Source organism: Hyla sarda, chromosome 1 (assembly GCF_029499605.1).
Source record: "Hyla sarda isolate aHylSar1 chromosome 1, aHylSar1.hap1, whole genome shotgun sequence".
Taxonomy (NCBI): domain Eukaryota; kingdom Metazoa; phylum Chordata; class Amphibia; order Anura; family Hylidae; genus Hyla; species Hyla sarda.
In genome coordinates, this window is record NC_079189.1 from 350,648,289 (window position 1) to 350,668,647 (window position 20,359).

Sequence of the window (20,359 nt, forward strand, 5' to 3'; positions counted from 1 at the left end):
TATGTCAGTGGGTCAAGTCCCAATGCACTCGCCAGTAAAACATACCTTACTGACAAGCACAAATTATTTGCAAAGTTATACATTAAAATACAGTCCATTTGTGGCTAATGGCAGTGCTTGCACTTGACCTATTATGACATGTCGTATGTATACTGATAGAGATAAGAATATTAGATTCCGATAGATCAGTGGTTACCAACGTGTTGCTCTCTTATGGCATAAGGATCGGTAAGGCCATCCTGAAAGAAATTTTTGCAAAAGTTGAAGAACCACATGACGAAGACCTTTTTTTTATTCCTGCCTTCTGAAATAACTTAAATATAAATATGGTACAAATAGACTGAGCTCCATCCAGCATCTATAGTGTCTCAGATAATCAAAGGAAAGGTGTGGATATTTCTTATCTTTAAAGAGAAGAACTTTCATATATTGGGCTATTCGGATATGGAAATCACATACACATGCACATCAATTATATTTAGATATTTCCATAATAGAATTTGAGAAACGTGTTTACAGACTCCCTTTTCCTTATTACAGGCAACATGAATATTGGAGAAAGAGATGGCCAGCTCCTTAGTGCACCTAATGGAACATGAATTATGCCAGTCACCAACTAAAATATTCATTGTTGTCAATAGTACTAAAATCATTACGCTGAATATATTGGAAATTAACTCTCTAATGAGTCAGGATGAGCCACAGGTTTCAGTATGTTTTTGTTCTGGGAAGAGTCAAGACAAATCATGTAGATTGGTCTCAGGTATGGAGGATTCATAATTCTGGCTTAAGGAATTTGTCTTACTCTTCAAAGACACATCAAGTACTGTCCATGATTCATTTGGACTTTACAGACCAACAAATGCCGTCCATTCATCTGTAAGAGTTATCCTCTGGTATGTATGGTGGTATATGTCAGTCTGTGAGGATTAGCCTTGCCTGGATAGATATTCTGGAGGATTTAAAGGGGTACTCCGCCACTGGACATGTAATCCCCTATCCAAAGGATAGGGGATAACATATTTGATTGTGGGGGTCCGGCTGCTGGGGACCCCCACGATCTCTGCCGCGGCTACTCAGTCATCCTGTACACTAATCAAACTCCGCTCTGTGACGGATGACTGGTGATCACAGCCGCCACGCCCCTCCATTCATGTCTATGGGAGGAGGCATGATGGCTGTGTACTAGCTGTCATGCCGCCTCCCATATACATGAATGGAAGGGGCGTGGCATGACATCACGATCACAGAAGCCCCAGGCTTCCGTGACCGTAATGCCGCAACCCCCGCGCAATCAGACATTTTATCCCCTATGCTTGGGATAACATGTCTAGGGGTGGAGTACCACTTTAAATAGAATAATTGCAGAATTAACATAATTAAAGGAAATCTGTCATCAGCATCACCTGCACTAAGCCTGTTACACAGGCTTGTAGTGCAGGTGATACTGAGTAAAACCAGAAGCGGGACGGCCATTGATGTAAAGTTTCCTGTGATCTAAAGTTTTTACAAGTGCGCATGTGCGGGTTAATGCTAGCATAAACTCGGAAGCGGGACTCGGCCGGCCATTGATGTAAAGTTTCCTGTGATCTAAAGTTTTTACTGGTGTAACAATTGTGGCTGCATGGGCTACAACCAAGCATAAAAGTAGGGCATGCAAGATGCAGATCCAGTTGAAAACTATGACAAACCAGAGAACCACTGGTACCCTGCCCTGCCATTTGTTCTTGTACAATAAATCAAGCCAGCTGAGGATGTCAGCCTCCCAGAGCAGGTATCATAATAATGTCATTAAATCAAGCCTGTACTGGGCTGAGTACAGCAAGAAGAGAACACATGTACTCTGTGTGGGAACAGGGAGAGGTGAGCTTCATTGTTTTTTTCCTGTTGGTACAAAGGAGGTCATTACTTAAACAGAGGCCTATCTACTGTGTGAGGACACTTAGGGAGGATTACTACTGTGTGGGTATACAAAGGGGAGGGGGCTAATTACTGTGTTGGGGCTATAGGCATTACAGAAAAGTTACACGGGGAGCTTACAGCTATGTTGGGGCACATGGGACTTACTACTAGTTCAGGCATAAAAGGGGCTTACTATTCTGCGTGCTCATAGGGTATATGGTGTGAAGGCACACAGGGGGCTTATTACTGTGTGGGTATATATAGGGAGGCATACTACTGTGTGGTGGTGCAAAAGGGGGATTACTACTGTATTGGGGCACATAGGGGGCACTATTAGTGTGGAGGGGCACCAAGGGTGAGCTTTTTATTCAGTAATAGTATGGTGGTATTATTCAGTTATTATGTGGTGGTAATATATGGGTATGGTGTAGCAATATTATTTGGCCCTTGTATAGTGTTATTTTTTGGTAACTGTCTAACTATTATATGGAGATAAATACTCTGTTGAGGCCCTTGCTTGTCCTCAAATAATCTGGTATACTATGAAAGTCTTTTTGCCGGGTCTTATGTTAAAACATATAAAGTCACAGAAAAGGGTGAATCTAGAAGGCTTGAAAATGTTCTAAAAAACAAAATTAATAAGGTGGGAAAAAAATTACATTTTTCCAGGAGATGTTGGCACACTGGCCAGAGATAATAGACTGTTATAATAGTTAAATACTGAAAAAGGAGTGTTTTTCCTGACTAATAAAATGAATTGTTTGGAAATTCCACGGGGCGAGTTTATCAATCATTAAAATCAACAGCTAAATGTTTTATAGGAGTAATTCACATGTCTAAAGATTGGTACTTAATAAACTAGATGTAATATTAGAAAAAAAAAACTGCAGAATATTTTAAAAACTTTTTTTGTATCTCAAGTACAGAAAGCAAACCTTGGCTGTGACACATTTTTGGATAATTTATTGGCGTCAAAACTTACAGTATGGGATGTTTTTAGAAGAAGCATTTTAACCCCTTAAAGGGGTACTCCGCCCCTAGACATCTTATCCCCTATCCAAAGGATAGGGATAAGATGTCAGATCGCCGCGGTCCCGCTGCTGGCGACCCCCGGGATCGCCGCTGCGGCACCGTGCTATCATTAATGCACAGAGCGAGTTCGCTCTGCACGTAATGACAGGCAATACAGGGGCCGGAGCATCGTTACGTCATGCTCTGCCCCTCGTTACGTCACGGCCCGCCCCTTTCAATACAAGTCTATGGGAGGGGGCGTGGTGGTCGTCACGCCCCCTGCCATAGACTTGCATTAAGGGGACGGGCCGTGATGTCACGAGGGGCGGAGCCATGATCTCACATTGCTCCATCCCCTGTATCGCCCGTCATTACTCACAGAGCGAAGGATAGGGGATAAGATGTCAGATCCCTGGGATCTCCGCAGCAGCACCCCGCTTTCATTACTGCACAGAGCAAACTCGCTCTGTGCATAATGACCGGCGATAGAGGGGCAGGAGCAACTTGCATTAATGGGACAGGACGTGACGTCATGAGGGGCCGGGCGGGGCCATGACTTCATGAGGGGCGGAGCCGTGACATCACGATGCTCCGGCCCCTGTATCACTGGCCCCTGTGTTTAATTTTGTGTTTTCATTTTTCCTCCTTGCTTTCCAAAATCCATAAATCCATATATTTCTATTCAGAGACCCATAGTAGGGATGTTTTTTGCGTGACTAGTTGTACTTTGTAATGCAATCACTAATTTTACCCTAAAATGTAGGGTAAACCCAAAAAATTATTTTTTGCCTAAGGAAATTTAGACAAAAATCACTATTTTGCTCATTTGGGGGGATTTTGTTTTCACGATGTGCACTTTATGGTAAAAATATAAAATAAAACAAATATTTTTTATGTATTCTCTGGGTCAATATGATTAATCTCTACTATTGTACTGTTTTTAAAAAATCTCCCCCTTATTTCTACAAAAAAAAGTACGTTTAAAATTGCCCTATTTTGACCACTACTAACTTTCAAATTTTTCCGTATTCAGGGATGTGTAAGAGCTCATTTTTTGCACAATGATCTGTAGTTTATTTTTTTTGTGCCACTTTTGCATATTTGTGACTTTTTGACCGCTTTTATATAAATTTAATGTGATGTGACTAAAAAGCTGAATTTTTTTTGAACATTTACGCCATTCGCTGTAGGGGATCATTAACATTATATTTTTATAGTTTGGACACTTGCGCACATGGCAATACCAAATGTGTTTATTGTTTATCATTTTTTACGTTTTTTTTCTATTAAAATGGGGAAAAGGGGTGATTTAAAACTTTATTGGGGGAGGGTCTTTTTCTCATTTTCTTTCAATTTTTTAAAAACTTTTTTTTACATTCATTTTACACTTTTTTTTTTAGTCCCCACAGAGGACTACTTATAGCAATCATTACATTGCTAATAATGCTCAGTGCTATGTATAGGCATAGCACTGATCAGAATTATCGTCGATCTTCTGCTCTGGTCTGCTGCCCTCGCTTCACAGCCACTCCGTAAATGAATGGTGCTGTGCGCAAAGTATCTCGCTGCAGTGCTCTATATTTACAGTGTGTGTCCTTAAGGGGTTAATCTCTGAGGCTAGGTGTTAGAACCTATAGGGTTCTGACAGGTCCTTTGTTGTTTTTGTTGCTGGGTTACGCCCAGCTGTCTGTCTGGTCAGCTGACCTTGATTGGAGCACCTGTTCTGGCTCCATATAAGCTGGCAGTCTACTCCCAGTCAGTGCTTGATATAGAGCTCAGTTTGTACTCTTGCTAACTGTCTTCCGTATTTGTAATATCTGGCTTTTTGAACTTTTGGCTCCTCTCTCTGACTAATATCTCTGGTAAATTAAAAATGGGCGTAAGCCCAAATTAAAATTAGAATATCTTTATTGCTCAAAACAGGAGGGCGGATTGGCTTTGTCTAACCCCTGGATATACTTCCTGGCAGCACAGTGCCAGTGCCAATGGCAGAGGGATGCGGATATCAGTAAAGAACAATGGAAAACAGTACTCAATAATATTCCCAGTCAGGCTCTTGGAGAAGGGGCGAGACTATCTCAATTATATATTGTGTATAGAGCATATAGAACCCCGGCCCTTCTTCATAAAATAGGTTACCGTAAAGATTCAAAATGCCCTCGGTGTCTCCAAGATTCCGCGGACATTATAAATATGTTTTGGAGCTGCTTAGATATCAGGCGGTATTGGGAAGAAATTATTGGATATATAGGTGCTGTATGGGATATTGACCTGCCTCTGGATCTCAAAACTTGTATATTAGGGTACCTAGATAACTTAGACATACCAGCTCATATAAAGGTGGCTATTGGTAGACTTTTGTACAATGCTAGGAAACTAATAGCACAATTTTGGAAAGATTCATCTCCTCCCAGCAAAAAACAATTTCTTAAAAAGATGGAGCAGGTGGTCGCTTGGGAGAAAGCGATTTACTTAAAGAGAGGACTAGCAGACAAATTTAGTGCGATTTGGAATAGGTGGATTATAAGACACTAATGTAATTTAGTTTCTGTACAAGAGGGTTTCTTTTTTTTTTTCTTTTCCTTTCCTCCCCCCATTTTTTTTTTATATTTATATTTTATTTTATTTTATTTTTTTTTTTTTTAAGGCCATTGGATATTGTAAGTAGTACCTAAATACCCTTGATAATTTTTTTTTTCTCGAATAATTTTGTTTCTTTATATACTGTTATTGTATTCTTATTTAATATTGCACGTACTTATTGTTATGTAGTTTATTATGTTGCAAAATAAATAAAAAAAAAAAATATATATATATCTCTGGTATTAGCGATTTTGTAGTCGAAGTGTTTAGTCTTTCTTTGTTAGTCTGTCTGTTCCTACTGTCCCCAGACCTAAGTCTGTGTCAGTGTAGTTTATTATTTTGACAATTACGCCCCTCACGTATATAGGAAGGGACTGTTGTTGTTTTGGGCAGGTACATAAATAGGCAGGGGCAGGGGAGTGGGTGAGAATAGAGTGCACTCCTTCCCTGCCCATACGTATGAAAAATACTGGACATGCAATCATTTTTGGCCTGGCTAAACTCTCGTCAATTTCCAATAGAAGTCCTTTTAACTTGCTCAGCGATGGTGTGAAAGAGCTCTTATGAAAATCTCTCCACATCTATTATCTTAACCCCTGAATATTTGTGTGATGTAACCTGTGTATTCTGCTTGTGAGCTTAGATTTGCTTTGCACCTGATAAAGGAAGGAATCCCAAAAGCTTGTCTCTACAAAATTCTGTTAGTCCAATAAAAGAGGTATTACAAGATACTGCAACATTTTTTTATTTGCTTTGCATCACTGGACTAATATGGCTACTCAAATTTACTACATATATGTGTATATATATCTCCAAAATACTAGCTAACTCTATGCTACTGACATTTGTGTCACTTTTAGAAAGAAATAAAAAAAACTTTGCCCATTTCTATGAATGAGGCTATTATTATGCTAACACTAAAGCAGGCTAAAGTTTGAAATCTGGACCACAAATATATCTTGACATGCCTCTTTTTTAACATTGATAAATGTTATACAAGATTTTTAGTACAGTAAAGTCTAATAATACTGTATCTGTGCCTGTGGTGTGGATGCAGTTAACACAATGGTTTATTACAATTATATTATTTAACAGTATAATAAATTAACACTCAAAAGTGTCAAAAATAACAAAAGAAGCTCTGATACACTGTGACAAAGTCTAGTCATTTCAGTTATAGGCATGTCCTTTATTGCCATTAATCCAGGGCTTTAGCTATAGAAGGTGCTGAGGTAACAGACACACCTTGATCTTGGTGATTTGGTGCCAAAAGGCCAAAACACTGTTTTGAAAAGAGCACATGGTAGGTAGGTAGCCCTATTACAATTGTTGCATTGGGAACAAAAAGCTTCAAGATACACTTCTATGATTAAATATAAAAAGACTGTAATTGGAGATAGAGAATCTGGGGGCTAATAGAAAAGATAGCTTTTGTATGGTACTTGCATAGTGTAGAATCAAGGCATTTAATAAGCCCAGTACAGTAGACCAACTGTGGCTAGTACCCTGGAGATTAATTAATTGACCATCGTATTACAGTATGGAAAAACAGCAGTGTCTGGCATTCTCAATGAACACTCATGGACCAGTGTGCTGTAGCTGGAGGGTCATAACAGCCACTGTGCAGAATTATGTCAGATGGCATGGAGTTGCCGGGATGTGGTAACTACCAAATATGTTGTAGGATAGGAGCAGCTGAAGGTAGCAGGACCAATAAATATAGAAATCACCACTTCAAATAAAAAGTAAGAACAGCTAAGCTAATTTGTGGTCAGGAAACAGATGTCATTTGTATTCAGAAGCTGGGTCAACAAGTCAAGCCATGTCAAGAATGCTAAATCAGATAAGTTGGAACATCAAATGCTCAAGCTGACCACCTAAGGCTGTAAAGACCAGCCAATGACTGTTGTCCAGGCAAATACATTAGCCAATATCTCCTAAGAGTTTCAGGAAAGACTTTGGCAGTAGCTCAGTTTGTAAGTTAAACTGCAGCACTTAAAGGGGTACTCCGGTGGAAAACTTTTTTTTTTTTTTTTTTAAATCAACTCGTGCCAGAAAGTTAAAGAGATTTGTAAATTACTTCTACTAAAAATCTTTGCACTTTCAGTACTTTTTTAGGAAATTCTTTTCTTTTTGAATTTGTTTTTTGTGGTGGCCCGATTTTGAACGTGATGTTTTTGATTTTGTTCGTTCCTGTGAAACTTGTGCCCGCGACAAAACTCCTTGAGAGAGACCTGCAGGACTCTTACAGCTTTTACCCATTCCAGAGACTCTCTGGTCCCATATCGTCATGGATTTCATCACCGATTTGCCACCATCTCATAATAACATTGTCATATGGGTCGTTGTAGATCGGTTTTCCATGATGGCTCATTTCATTCCTCTACTATGTCTTCCTTCTGCCCCGAAGCTGGCGAAGTACTTCTTGTTGCATGTCTTTCGTTTACATGGTCTTCCTCAAATATCGTTTCGGACCGAGGTGTGCAGTTTGTCTCTAAGTTCTGGCTAGCCCTTTGTAACCGTCTGGACATCAATCTGGACTTCTCCTCGACCTACCATCCTCAGTTCAACGGACAGGTGGAGAGGGTTAATCAAATCCTAGAGAATTTTCTTCGGCATTTTGTTACAGCTCGCCAAGATGATTGGGTCGACCTTCTCCCCTGGGCTGAATTTTCATATAATTATAAGGATTCCGAGTCCACAAGGTCGTCTCCCTTTTTTGTTGTCTACGGACTCCATCCCCATCCTCCTCTTCCTCTCCCAGGCTCCTCGGGTGTGCCTGCTGTTGATGAGTGGTCCATGACTTCTCTACCATCTGGCAACAGACCCGACATTCGTTATTTCAGGCATCTTCATGCATGAAGGCGCAAGCGGATAAAAGTAGAAGACCTCCTCTGTACTTCTCTCCTGGTGACATGGTGTGGCTTTCATCCAAGTAGATCCGCTTCAAGATCCCCTGTTACAAGCTCGGTCCTCGCTACCTTGGTCCCTTCCAGATTCTACAAAAAATCAACCCTGTCTCCTACAAACTCCGTCTATCTGCTACGTTATGTATTCCTAATTCCTTCCAAGTCTCTCTCCTCAAGCCTCTTGTCATAAACCAGTTTTCTCAGAAGAATCTTGTCCCCACACCTGTCTCCAGCACTTCTGACATATTCAAGGTTAAAGAGATTCTTGCTACAAAGACTGTGAGAGGTAAACTATTTTTTATGGTTGACTGTCAGAGTGACGGTCCTGAGGAGAGAGCTTGGGAGCCTGAGGAGAATATCCTGGACCGGGACCTTCTCAAAAGTTTTCTAAGTCAAAAAAGGAGGGGGAGACCAAAGGGGGGGGGGTACTGTTATGTTGTGCACTTTGGCCGCACATGCTGGCCGTGAGTGCATGGTCCCGTTGCCTGCTGCTGCCGGCGGGGCTGGGACTAGCATTGCGGGACGTGCCTTGTTGTGTATCTGATCCTTCACTTTGTGACCCGATCTCTGCCGTCTGCCTATTGACCTCCTGCTACATCCTGACTACGCAACCGTGCCGCCTGCCCTGACCTTCTGCAATCAAGACTACAAGCTGCCTTATCCCTCCTGTGCCTCCCATCTCCTCAGCCACCTGTGTGGTCGAGCCGTGCCAGGGGTAGCGACCTGGGTGCCGCCTGACGTGAGCTCTGGTGAAAACCTTAGACTCCGCTCCCTGGTATGGTCCGAGTCAACTGCCACACAGCGGATCCACATCCACCGGGGTTCCTATCTTCTAAAATGTGAGTGATACATGCTGTTTCTAAACTACAACTCCCGTGATGCAAAAATGAGCCCTCACACATCCCCGTATACAGAAAAATAAAAAAAGTTAGAGGGGTCAGAAGAGGACAATTTTAAATGTGCTAATTTTCATATAAATAGTTTTCTCCTGCTATTCTCCCTGGGTTCCCCCACAGATGTCACATTGTTGTGTCACAACGGCAGTATGAAATAAGCCTAGGTTTGATATAATTTCAACTGTATGGACCTACAGAATACATAGAATGTGTCATTTTTACTGAAAAGTGCAATGGGTAGAAATGGAAGGTCCTAAAAGTTACAAAATGGGGTGTTTTTTTCCCATTTTTGTCCCACAAATAATGTTTTTTTTATGTTTCGTTTTTAAGATCTTGTGGTGAAATTATTGATGTCATAACAAACTAAAATTGGTGGTGTAAAAAACAAGGCCTTTACTGTAAGGTGGAAAATTTAAAGCGTTATGATTTTAAGAAGGTGAGGAGAAAAATAACAAAATTTCTAAAATAAAAAACCCTGTGTCCTAAAGGGATTAAAAAACAAAAGAATGGTACTAATAAATGTTAAAGGGGTATTCCGGGATTTTTTTTTTTATTCTACTATGCTACAGGGGCTGTAAAGTTAGTGTAGTTCATAATATAGTGTCTGTATCTGTGAGTGACGGTTTTCTCACAATTGTTCTTTGATTTTCTCTCCAATATTTATTTTTACCAGCATACAAAATTACTGTTGTCTCAGATTTTTCCCAGGTTGCAGTGTGGCCGAGACCTGACTTAATGGTCAGCTAATGACAGGGAGCCTGTCTGCTTCAATGGGTGGAGGGATCGCTTGGTGGGAGAGAGATCTGCAACTAATGCAACAGCTGTAGGCACCCTAATTGAAAACCACAGGTCTTTGAATGGATGCAGCTCATATATGTTTCAATGGGTGAGGTGGCTGATGTGTGGGAGGGAGGAAAATGGAATTGTGGGATTTGTAGTCAAAAAAAGAAAAGTCAAACAAGAAATAAAAGTTCACAAAAAGCTAGCCACAGTGTTATGGTAATCTCACAACATAGCCATTTAGCCCCAAGGCAAGCGCAGATCATTCCTAAGCATGTCCATTACTGCCTGCCAGGTACGTATTAAAATCACCTTATGGTGGATAACCCCTTTAAGTTTTAGTACTGCGGTGGGAAATTATTATTATTATTTTTTTTTTAGCAACTGATGCCAGAAAGTTATACAGATGTGTAAATTACTTCTATTTAAAAAGCTTAATCCTTCCAGTACTTATCAGCTGCTGTATGCTCCAGAGGAGGTTCTTTTATTTTTGGATTTCTTTTCCATCTGACCACAGTGCTCTCTGCTGACACCTCTGTCCATGTCTGTAACTGTCCAGAGCAGAAGCAAATCTCCATAGCAAACCTATACTGCTCTGGACAGTTCCTGACATGGACAGAGGTGTCAGTAGAGAGCACTGTGGTCAGACAGAAAAGACATTCAAAAAGAAAAGAACCTCCTCTGGAGCATACAACAGCTAGATTAAGATTTTTTAATGGAAGTAATTTACAAATCTGCTGTTACGCCGAGCGCTCCGGGTCCCCGCTCCTCCCCGGAGCGCTCGCAGCATTTTCCTGTTCGCAGCGCCCCGGTCGGACCCGCTGACCAGGAGCGCTGCGATAATGTCCCTAGCCGGGATGCGATCCGCAATGCGGGACGCGCCGGCTCGCGGTTCGCATCCCGGCCCGCTTACCAGACTCGTTCCCCGTCTGTACTTTCCCGGCACGCGCGGCCCCGCTCCCTAGGGCGCGCGCGCACCGGCTCTCTGCGATTTAAAGGGCCAGTGCGCCGCTGATTGGCGCCTGGTTCTAATTAGTGTATTCACCTGTGCACTTCCCTATATAACCTCACTTCCCCTTCCCTTCCTTGCGGGATCTTGTTGCCATTTTGCCAGTGAAAGCGTTCCTTGTATGTCCCAAGCCAGTGTTCCAGACCTCTTGCCGTTGCCCCTGACTACGATCCTTGCTGCCTGCCCTGACCTTCTGCTACGTCTGACCTTGCTCTTGCCTAATCCCTTGTACCGCGCCTATCTCAGCAGTCAGAGAGGTTGAGCCGTTACCGGTGGATACGACCTGGTTGCTACCGCCGCTGCAAGACCATCCTGCTTTGCGGCGGGCTCTGGTGAATACCAGTAGCAACTTAGAACCGGTCCACCAGTACGGTCCACGCCAATCCCTCTCTGACACAGAGGATCCACCTCCAGCCTGCCGAATCCTGACATCTGTTTAACTTTCTGGCACCAGTTGATAAAAAAAAAAATGAAGTTTTCCACCCGGGTACCCCATTAAGTATTCTCACATATTTCCTTTACCCCTTTCTGGCCCTTGCCGTACCTATATGTCATGGGATAGATAAGGGAGTACTTATCCTGTACTGATCCTAAGTTATATCCTGTATTATATTCCAGAGCTGCACTCACTATTCTGCTACTGAAGTCACTGTGTACATACATTACATTACTTATCCTGTACTGATCCTGAGTAACACCCTAATAAATGATTCTACTTTATCTGAAACAATCAATTATTATTAGGTGATCCTCCGGCCATGACAGAAGTTCAAGTCCCTTGACTGGGTACAGATGCCTTGCCACTGGCTCCTGCTTGATGACTGTGAGGCAGAAGCTCGGTCAAAGCTTTTGCCCATCATCCGGCAGTTGCTGGGCTTCTGACATCTTCACCTCTTAATGTCTATACAGGGAGACGTCATTACAGCGCTCCAGGAATACAGACAGATATGGCTTATGTGTTGCCACTGGATCAAGGGCGCATCCAGAGTCCCCCAAACCACTCTGTCAACCAGACCTCTGTCCTCCAAACCCATCACTTAGATTGATCTGTCCCCCAGAGTCCTCTTCTTCAGACTCCTGTTCACAGACCCCTCTCCCCCAGACCCCTGTCCACAGATCCCTGCACTCAAGACCACTGTCCAGAGACCCATGGCCACAGACCCTTCTCCTCCAGACCCCGTCCAAAGACTCCTCTCCTCCAGACCCCTCTCCTACAAACCCTTGTTCACAGACTCCTCTCCTTCAGACCCCTGTCCACAAACTCCTGTCCTCCATACCTCTGTCCACAGACTTCTCTGCTCCCGACCCCTGTGCTCCAGACCTCAGTCCACATATCCCTCTCCTCCAGACCCCTTTGTTTCAAACTGACACCAGAGTGGAATCACATGCCAGAGGGGAGTCGCGATGCTGGAGCCAGCTGTCACATCGACGCATACAACTTAGACTTACAGCGAGAGGAAGTGTCCGGCGCTGAGAACAAGAGAGACAGACTGCCTCTAGTGCCTGACACCTCGCCTCGATAATCAGGCAGAATACCCTATGGTATAGGTGACTCACAGGTGACATCTTCTCTGTTGTCTTTTCATTTCTTTGTCATCTGGTCCAGACTGCCATATATTCTTCCAGCTGCATCTTTCCTCTGCGGAGTTTGACAGCTGAACATCCTTGGCTCCTCATCCTCTACATAAACACAATAATAATTATAACATTGTCACACATTGTATCCTCTAAATATAAAGCTGTCACACACTGTATCTTTTGAATGTAATACTGCCACATACTGTAGGCCCTGAAACCGAGCCAACCTAGAAATTATTCACAAGATACACCATAGCCATGATACTCAAAATACACTGTGCCCCCTGAAATCTATTTTAATATACATTATAATGTGCCCCTATATATAAATATAAACCCATATCATCCTCTATGTAAAAATGCCCCCCCTTAGTATTACTTTCCCCCATATTGTCCACTGCAATAATGCCCCCTTAGTATTAATATCACCCATATTGTCCACTGCAATGATGCCCCCTTAGTATTACTATCACCCATATTGTCCACTGTAATAATGCCCCCTTAGTATTACTGTCCCCATAGTATCCACTGTAATAATGCCCCTTAGTATTAATATATCACCCATATTGTCCACTGCAATAATGCCCCCTTAGCATTAATATCACCCATATTGTCCACTGTAATGATGCCCCCTTAGTATTACTGTCCCCATAGCATTCACTGTAATGATGCCCCCTTTGTATTACTAAACTCCATATTGCCCACTGTAATAATGCCCCCTTAGTATTGATATCACCCATATTGTGCACTGTAATAATGCCCCCTTGGTATTACTCTCGCTCATATTGTCTACTGTAATGATGTCCCTTAGTATTACTGTCCTCAATATTGTCCACTGTAATAATGCCCCCTTAGTATTTATATCACACATATTGTGCACTGTAATAATGCCCCCTTAGTATTATTGTACCCCATACTGTCCACTGCAATAATGCCCCCCCCCCCCTTAATATTACTGGCCCATATATTGACCACTGTAATAATGTCCCCTTGGTATTACTGTCCCCTATATTGTCCACTGTAATAATGCCCCCTAAGTATTAATATCACTCATATTGGGCACTGTAATAATGCCCCCTTAGTATTATTGTACCCCATATTGTCCACTGTACTAATGCCCCCTATTGTCTACTGTAATAAGACCCCCTTAGTATATATGTTCCCCATATTGTCCACTGTAATAATGTCCCCTTAAGTATTACTGTCCCCCATATTGTTTACTGTAATTAGGCCCCCTTAGTATATCTTTCCCAATATTGTCCACTGCAATTAGTGCTGGGCAGTATGACCAAAAATGTATATCACAGTATCTTTCTAAATTATGGTAGTTTCACGGTATTTAACGGTATTTCGAGGGGGGGTCCTCAGTATAGTGTCAGGTGGTCGGGGGGATTCTCACCATGGTACCCGGGGTCTCAGTCAGGCCGCCCGTTAACTCCCCTCCATGTCTCCAAAGTACTACTCGAGTTTCTCGGTGGCCGGGGGTCCTCACCATGGTACCCTGGGTCTCGGTCAGGCCGTCTGGTAACTCTCTTCCATGTCTCCGCAGTTCTGCTCGAGTTTCCTGCGCCCGCCCAGAGGTCACGTGCACGTCGGGAGTTGTATTTCCCTCCCAGCTCCTCACACTCAGTTCAGTACAGCTCGGACTACACTCCCCAGAGACGCTGTGTGGCCGGTCGTTTCTCTACGCCATCACGCATTGGAGTTGGTTGCTATGGAAACGGTATTGTGGTATGTGAAAAATTCATATCGCTAAGAAAAAACACACCGGTATTTGGTATGAACCAGTAAACCGCCCAGCACTAACTGCAATTATGTCCCCGTTAGTATTACTGTCCCCCATTTTTTCCACTGTAATGATGCCTCCTTAGTATTACTGTCCCCCATATTGTCCACTGTAATAATGTTCCCTTAGTATTACTATCCCCCATATTGTCCACTGTAATAATGCACTCCTTAGTATTAATGTCCCTCATATTGTCCACTGTAATAATGTTCCCGTAGTATTAATGCCCCCCATAAGAGAACAAAACAGCAACAAAAGAAAATACTTGCCCGTCCAGCGTTTACTATACATCAGGGATGTTCCGCTGTACAAAGTTTGGACTACAGCCACCTCCAAAAGAATGAACATGTTCATTCTTTCGCCAAAACCACTGACAAATGCATTGCCTTGAGATGGTGCTTTAACAAGCAGCCCTAGCACTGTTCTGCCATTGCCACCCGGGTTAAGCTTCCGTAGTGTGAATGAGTCATAACTAAATAAAAATATCTGTCCTTTGATTACCTTAATTAATTAATTAGCAGGTAAGAGGCCCTGCTGTTACATCACTTAGGAGCAAGATCTGGGAGAATGTATCTCCCTCAAAACCAGCAACATTATTTCGCTAAATAGGGGGAATGTATCTTCACTTTTATGTATTTTTTATTAAAGCATAACTTTGCTGCATATTTCACCCAATACTTAGTTGCACAAAAAAATTTGACCTTTAGCCTTTCACCATCCTGAAGTTTTTTCTTCCAAACCCTTTTTAAAAGTTGCATCTTTTGCCGCAAAAACCCTACATTTGTGTACAATTCAATACCAGCACTAAGCACATTTCTGTGTTTTCATTCATACCAATCTATGGGTTTCCCTTAGGTTTATTCTAGTGGATGTTTGTGTTTCAGAAGCCTTTTTAACAATATTATTCCAAATAATTACATTTAAAATGAGAAACCGGGGCACCTTTTTTCCAAAATAGTTATAACTGTATGAAATGTCACATTAATCATATATATATATATATATATATATATATATATATATATATATATATATATATACAGTACAGACCAAAAGTTTGGAAACACCTTCTCATTCAGAGATTTCTTTATTTTCATGACTATGAAAATTGTACATTCACACTGAAGGCATCAAAACTATGAATTAACACATGTGGAAATATATACATAACAAAAAAGTGTCAAACAACTGAAAATATGTCATATTCTAGGTTCCTCAGAGTAGCCACCTTTTGCTTTGCTTACTGCTTTGCACACTCTTGGCATTCTCTTGTTGAGCTTCAAGAGGTAGTCACCTGAAATGGTCTTCCAACAGTCTTGAAGGAGTTCCTAGAGATGCTTAGCACTTGTTGGCCCTTTTGCCTTCACTCTGCGGTCCAGCTCACCGCAGGTCTGGTGACTGTGGAGGCCAGGTCATCTGGCACAGCACCCCATCACTCTCCTTCTTGGTCAAATAGCCCTTACACAGCCTGGAGGTGTGTTTGGGGTCATTGTCCTGTTGAAAAATAAATGATGGTCCAACTAAACGCAAACCGGACGGTATAGCATGCCGCTACAAGATGCTGTGGTAGCCATGTTGGTTCAGTATGCCTTCAATTTTGAATATATCCCCAACAGTGTCACCAGCAAAGCATGCCCAAACCATCACACCTCCTCCTCCACACCAGCACACCTGTGAAGTGAAAACCATTTCAGGTGACTACCTCTTGTATCTCCACAAGAGAATGCCAAGAGTGTGCAAAGCAGTAATCAAAGCAAAAGGTTGCTACTTTGAAGAACCTAGAATATGTCATATTTTCAGGTGTTTTACACTTTTTTGTTATGTATATAATTCCACAAGTGTTAATTCATAGTTTTGATGCCTTCAATGTGAATCTACAATTTTCATAGTCATGAAAATAAAGAAAACTCTGAATGAGAAGGTGTTTTCAAACTTTTCGTCTATACTGCATTTATTTTGTTAATAGGCTGATACAACCCATTGTTTGTTTGTTTTTCTTTTGTGCAAAAAACACACTTACACCCACTCTTCCCGGGCGATGCTGCTCTGAAAATATTACAATCCCGTCTGTCTGAGAAACAGCATCCATTTTGGCATTGCAGAAGCCTTTCTAAGCAGGTGTATAGCTCTGCTTAGTTTATCATAGACCCTGCAACATTATTAAAAATTTCAGACATCTGCGCATAACGCCCACTCAGAGAAATATCAGTAAGGGTTTATTCACACGGTCAGTTATTTAATTGAAATTATAGAATACAAAGCCAGGAAAGGTTCATAAACGGAGGATACGAATAAAGGAAAAACTCAGGCTTTTAATTCTATTAAGTTCCCTCCTGGCTTGGTGTCCAATAATTGCAATTAAAAACATGAACGTGTGAACTTACTCTAAAAAGAACTTCAGCCTCTCAGTCATTGATACATTCATAGTGACATGCTGAACTGTATATTAAAAAATCCGTAAAGGCAAATTTCTCCTTTAAGTTGTTTTGCTATTCCAAACCTGTTACAACACTATAGAGAAAAGCTTTTGTGATATAGAAAAAATAAACCCTGAAAAACCCTTCTAAATGTTATATATATTACCCGATTATTGTGCCACTGAAGATCTTTCCTTAATTTGCATTGCAAATATTTTTAAGTGTACTAAACACATTTTAACACCTCAACTTCAGCACTAAAACTATTTGCATTTCGAATTTCCGATCGCAGGCAGACTGACACAAACTTATGCTTGTACCATATGTGCGACTCTGTTTGAGCCAGACAATCAGCGGATGTGGACAGCATTTAAATTTTAAATTTCATTTTAACGTTATAATTCATGGGAGCACAAACCCAAAGCCAGTATTGAAATTGATGTTTCACATGAGGCTAAGCTCTCCCAAAAATTGCATTTCTTCAACTGTTGTTTTATTTTAATTACTACCTAATCCACTTTACAAAATCCATGGTCTGAGCTGTTCCCAAATACAGCATGTTCCTGGCATGATGCTCCTTCATCACTGATGTAAAGCCATATCTGCCTGGTGGCTGCTCATGTATCCAAGAGTCAGAGATGAAACCACTGATAGAAGATTAAACATTATGTCCCAAACCTTGCACACAATATTTCCAAACAAGCTCATCAATCTAAATCGAAAGTATTTTGAACAAATATCATATTCAAGGTTTCAAGTCGAAAAGGCGTCAGTACTGCAAAGAAATGAGGATTGCAGCATAACATGATTATGAGGCAATAGACCATATTTTCTAACGTGTTTATTTATATTAATTGTCAAAAAGCCAAACTTTCTATTAGGTTAAACAGGCAATTTCCATTTGCTTCATACATATTTTTATGGATGATAAATTATCCTAGATTATGCAAAACAACTATTTGGCTGCTACTTCCTTACCGCAAAGGTCGTAGATTGAGGTTATAGCATTTATAATAATGGTTTAAAATCCATAAGACTCATATTTAGCTTTTAAGAGTCTTCTGTAACCATATAGACCTTAAAATAATCATTTTTAGCAATTAATCACTTGTGAACCAAGACTATCCTACAGAAGCATGTATGACAGCTCAGCATCACCTAGTATACAATATATGATAAGAAAATTAAAGGGGTTGTCCAGGAGTAAAAAATATGGATGGCTTCTTATAAAAATAATGCCACACATGTCCACAGGCTTTGTGTGGTATTGCAACTTAACCTAATTTCCATCCAAAGCTGCAATAATTGACATGGCCTAATGGATATGTACGACACTATATCTGGAAGAAAGCAGCCATGGTTTTCTTGTTCTGTACAACCCATTTAATGCAATGGGTTTGATTTCTAACAAGGGTGAATTCTACAAAAAGAACAGGCTAGTACTGAGGCTTAACAGAGCCAAAGAACAAAGCTGTAGCAGGCCTCCTTATACCATGTGCCATTTCTTTTGATGCAGTAGAGAAGCTTTTTAGCCTACTTACGCACCAGAGCCTGGGTGCAACGTCTACTTACAGTATGTGCAATCTATAATTACACCATGTTACTTTTCATGTTACTTTTAGGTCAACAAGAGTACATTAAAATAGTTTCTCATGAATGCATCCAAAGCCTGGCATACATAGGAAACTTAGATTATAAGCTTCACTTTCAAATACCATGGTATGAATGAAGATATACTTTATAATGCTCTATAAATGGTGGCACTGTATACAAAATGGACCATAAATACAAACCTACAATTGGGGTCTATGGGGGAAATTTATCAAAACGTGTGTAGAGGAAAAGTGGAGCAGTTGCCAATAGCAACCAGTCAGATTGCTCCTTTTATTTTTCGAAGCCTTTTTGAAAATTAAAGAAGCAATGTGATTGGTTACTTTGAGCAACTGGTCAACTTTTCCTCTGCACAGGTTTCGGTAAATCTCCCTCTGTGTCTATGAAAGTTAATGATTTCCATTTATGAGAGATCCAGGAACAATTATTTGAATATTGGTGATAGTCTGATGAAAGGAGATGCAGCCCTCAAAATGCACCATTGCTTCACTGCTATCTGTATTTTAATTCTTTTATTTTGGTTTTATCTATATAACTATGTTTGTAGTTCTGTCAATGAATTGACTTCCCACATTTAAAATATACATAATTTAAAGGAGAGTGTGTCTGAGCAGCACCACTCCATATCTAGGTTTTCTTTTCACTTTTACTTCCAATACCGATTAGTAGGCTTAGATATGCATATTGTTCTTTTATAGCCATAAACCAGTTGTGGGTTTGTTTCTTGTATTCTCCTATGTCATTCAGATAACTCTGAAGAAAGCTTTGTTAGGATCCATTAGCTGGTATCCAACCAGGATCTTACTGACTACTAGAAGGATATTAGTTCCTAGATAGAATCTATGTGAACATAGTTTTGCAATACAGAAATCTCTGAATATTTATTCCAAAGGTCAGGGACCTTATAAAAGCTATACAGGCCTTCATTCTATTAGTGAGGTTTTCAACAAACCCCAATTATTGCTATTTACTGAAATGTCCCAGTGGCTTGTCAAAAGAAAAATTAGGCTCTGTTTACATTTACATGTTCACATGCTACTCTTGATGTTAGTGCTGATGGTCCTTATTACAAGTCAGTGAAATCAACATATGAAATAGTCATATAGAAAGTAGATACTGAGACGGCACTGCTCAATCCGGCACTTAACTGGTTACCAGGTGTGGAGCGGCAGTAGTTGTAGATAAGTCTTCTATCCTATGTTGAGTAGTCGGAGGTGCTAAGATATGATGTGGAAAGTGGAATCAATGTACAAAGTCACGAAAGTAACAAGAAATATATATATATATACACTCACTGCTGGACTAGCGACTCGATGCTCCTCAAACCGGGACTAACCGGGGACTTGGGCTGCAGAGATGAGTGGCGCTCAGAGGCAAACTACTGGTGTTTTTGCACAAACTTGCGCTTCATCCGGCCTCATGAAATATAATATGAAATAGAGTTTTAGTACTTACTGTATACTGTTTTTACTTTGACATAGTATTTACACATAGATATTTAGGTATTGACTTGATGGCTAAAAGGTATCAGGAATTGAATTTCTACAGATGGGATGACTGGCATTTGAATTATGCAAATAAGGAAACTACATGGGGAAATTATGTAACAGAAAATTTTGAGTTTAAAGATGCTTAATTAAATTACAATCCTGATTATACCAGATGTTTCACAAGGTAACTTCTTTAGTAAATATACATAATAATAATAATATAAAATATTGTTGAATATAACACATAGTTACAGTAACTATAAAGCTGGTCGTTCACATTAAATAAAAGTCAGCCGAACCCACTGATCTAATACAATAATTTAGATCATGTTTTATTAAACAATATTAATAATTACATCCATATTTTTTTTTAGTTTAAACAAAAGA

General features: G+C 40.7%; 1 long non-coding RNA gene across 1 annotated transcript in view; it reads right to left on the minus strand.

The window, feature by feature from the left end:
* LOC130307362 (uncharacterized) overlaps positions 1–19,908 on the minus strand; it is a 77,138-nt gene extending 57,230 nt beyond the window's left edge. The window contains exons 1-2 of the long non-coding RNA XR_008856552.1: positions 19,778–19,908; positions 19,631–19,699 (exon numbers count right to left, since the gene is read on the minus strand). This is a non-coding gene — a long non-coding RNA (uncharacterized LOC130307362). The remainder of the gene's footprint in view (positions 1–19,630; positions 19,700–19,777) is intronic.
* Between the last annotated feature and the right edge of the window lie 451 nt (positions 19,909–20,359).